Here is a 3,351-nt window from a genome sequence, read left to right on the forward strand (position 1 = left end):
TTTGAAATCTAATGATTTTGGATCTTATAAGTCTAACTTAGGGACAATTTTTAAAATTTTGTACTATTTCTTTCAAGCTACTTCTCAGAATCTACCATAAAAATTTAGTTTTATTTGCTCAGGTAAGTTTTTCAACTGAGATATGTAACGTGTCAAGTTTCAGTTAGGTGGAACATTTGTGTGTTGGTGTTCTTTCATCGCCAAGTGGTAGAAAAATCAAACTAAAATTGGAAGTAGTTGAAAGTCAAAATGCTTCAGGTGGAGTTTGATCCAGTAGCTTACTCGTGTTATCTAGACCCTGATTTCTTTCAGTTCTCTGTTTTGCTTTCCAAGTTCCTCGTAGGGCTGGCCCACTTCATGGCCACAAGATGGTTGGCTGTTTCCTCATTTATGTCCAGTGGGGTGGGGAAGAGGGCATGGAAGGGAGAGAGAGAGAGGAGTTAGTTTTTCATCCTCAATCTTTAAGAAAGAGTTCTCAGTCAGATTGGAACAACACAGTTCATGTGCCCATTCTTGATACAATAACTGTAGCAATAGGGTTGAAATTATATTAGTAATTATTTTAGCTAATCAGAGCCCACTTCTGAAGCTAAAGATGATGTTAAATCCCGTGCGCCCCATAGTGACCTACATGGAGAAATAAGTGCCTGGGATGGTAGCAGACCATATCCACACTGTTGATGTTCTAGATAAATATTGATCAACTGGACTCTTAAGCTCAGTGAAGCCAGGAATCATCTCTCGCATGTTCGTTGCCATAGACCCAGCATGAGCTACAAGACCTATCATCAGAGAACCTTAATAAGTTTGATTTATTGCTGAACGAACAAATGAATTTTTTCCATTTGGAGAAATGCACAATTTTATTTTTATGCTTCATGATGCTCCGTGGTTGCAGTTTTAGGAGCAGAAAGTATCGGGATCAGTTGTTGCACAAGAGACATTCTCTCCTAAGATGTTTAGCACTATTTCCAAAGCAAAAGAGGGTGAGATGAGGTCATTTGGGGTAAGGCAATATGAGGCCGATCGTTTATTTCCCTGATTATGGATATCAAAAGGAAGAGAGAGGAGAAAGAGAAGGGGAGGGGAGGGAGAGAAAGAGAAGGAAGGAAGAGAAAAATAAAAGGAGGGAAGCAAAAGAGAAAGGAGGAGATGGAGGGAGGGAGAAAGGGAGGGAAAATGGAAAGAAGGAAGGAACGGAGGGAGGGAGGGAGGGAGGGAGGGAGGGAGGGAGGGAGGGAGGGAGAGAGGGAGGGAGGGAGGGGGGAGGGAAGGAAGGAAGGAAGGAAGGAAGGAAGGAAGGAAGGAAGGAAGGAAGGAAGGAAGGAAGGAAGGAAGGAAGGAAGGAAGGAAGGAAGGAAGGGAGCTAGGAAGCTATAACTAGACCTGGGTTCCCAGGCAAAGCACTTTGGGATGGTGGTTCTTCTATGACATCATTTTGCTCAGTGAATGTCTTGTGTGTGTGAGTTTTCATTTCCTGATAGAGTAAATGTCAGGCCTCGTTTGAGGCTTTACAATTTACTAAACAGCTATGGGAATGTGGATAGCAAGCTATAAATCACCCAGTCACTTGGGTGTGGATACAAGTCTTGGGCCAAATACCTGACCGTCCGCTTCATGATGGGAATAGTAAGGCTATTTGAAAACATGACCCAGGCCCCAAACTATAGGGTTTCTTTTTCCTAGAAGACTGTCTGACATGTTTATATGCACATATTAGAATTGTATCCAAGGGAAAGAAAAACAATTGACTTTCTGACTTTACGGTCTGTCATTGACTTTTAGGGTATTTCATGAAATGAAGTAATAACTTCAAGATCAAGGGCATTTTCCTTTGGGTCTTCATCAATTATTTCACTTTCTCTTGGCAATGGCCTCCACCCACTTCTTCCGAAATATCAACCGCCGGGCTGACACTGCACTGGAAAATCTTACTCCCTCTCTCTGCCTTCCTGAATGCGTGTTTCATGCATTAAATTGTTTTAATCACTTCAATTTTTACTAGAGTTTGGCAATCGGTACACTGCTGAATTGTGTGTTCCCAATTTAATGCTTTTAGAACGTATTTAAGTAAGTTCCAATACACTTAGTCATTGCTATTCAAATGAGAGAACCATATTTCAAGGAACGGAGCTCGGGGAGAGAGATGAGGTGAGTAATGGGTAATAAGTGAAAACCATCTATCAAGACACATTGGAGGCTGAAACAGATGGTGAAGAAAAGCCCCCGAGTCCATTCCCCCTGGCCTCCGAGGGCCTATCAGTTTTATTTCCAGCAAACATACACCTTGGCTGGCTTCCCCTCATAGCTTCTGGCTGATCTCTCCTATTTTAAGATCTTGGAGAAGCAGGAAACTAACTTGTTTCTCAGACCTAAACTCATGAAAAAGGCAGCCCCGTGGGAAAGATAAAGGCCGATCTCAGGAGCCCCAGGCAGGCGCTGATACTCATAGGGGGAGGGTTGGCAGAGCACCCACCCTTAGCACTGGTCTCTAATGGGTGTGAGTAGCAATAGGACAAAGGGAGGGTTGAGGGCAGAGACATTCAATGTAGGCAAAGCCTGTCTGCACCCCACTTTATTCCTCACCTTCCAGGTGCCCAGGCATTTTGTGACCTCACCAATGCCCAAGTTTCAATGTTGAACTTCTCTCTTTCCCTGAGAAATTCCCCAGCTTTTGAACTTCCAGGTTCTTACGTATAAAGTGGACAGGGTGGTACCGACTTCTTCTAGAATGGCATGTGGGTTACATGAAATCATGCGTGTGATGAACCTCGCGGAGCCAAGCATGTGCTAGGCGTGTTTCCTGCCCCATGTTCTCTCTACCTTTCTTACAGAACCTGGGGAATTAAGGATGAACTTAAAAGCAGGGGGGCATCTACAAAGGGGGGTCTAAGACCTAAAATTTGAAAAGTAACTCCTCAGGTGCTCACTTCGGCAGCACAGACACTAACATTGGAAGGATACAGAGAAGATTAGCATGGCCCTGTGCAAGGATGACACACAAACTCGTGAAGCGCTCCGTATTTAAGGGAGGGAGGGAGGGAGGGAAGAAAGGAAGAAAGGAAGAAAGGAAGAAAGGAAGAAGGAAAGAAGGAAAGAAGGAAAGAAGGAAAGAAGGAAGGGAGGTAACCCCTCAGCCATTTGTATTAAGTCAGCAGTGTGTCATCAGAGCAATCCCAGTTTTAGGAATTTGTCCTTGGGAGACATTCACCTCAGTGTGCAAGAGGCAAAGGCCCCATACAGAAGGACCCATGTCACATCACTGTTAATGACAGAATTACAGACCACCTGAATGACCATCAACAGGCTCCTGGTTAGATACAGTGCATGCACAGAGTGAAGCAGCATCCG

General features: G+C 44.0%; 1 non-coding gene across 1 annotated transcript; it reads left to right on the forward strand.

Annotated features, from left to right (window-relative positions):
- Nucleotides 1–2,922: 2,922 nt before the first annotated feature.
- Nucleotides 2,923–3,028, forward strand: LOC148093400 (U6 spliceosomal RNA). Its single transcript, XR_015714502.1, has one exon. It is a non-coding gene; the product is annotated as a U6 spliceosomal RNA (small nuclear RNA).
- Nucleotides 3,029–3,351: the final 323 nt, after the last annotated feature.

The sequence above is a fragment of the Miniopterus natalensis genome, chromosome 4 (genome assembly GCF_054644295.1).
Source record: "Miniopterus natalensis isolate mMinNat1 chromosome 4, mMinNat1.hap1, whole genome shotgun sequence".
Lineage (NCBI taxonomy): Eukaryota > Metazoa > Chordata > Mammalia > Chiroptera > Miniopteridae > Miniopterus > Miniopterus natalensis.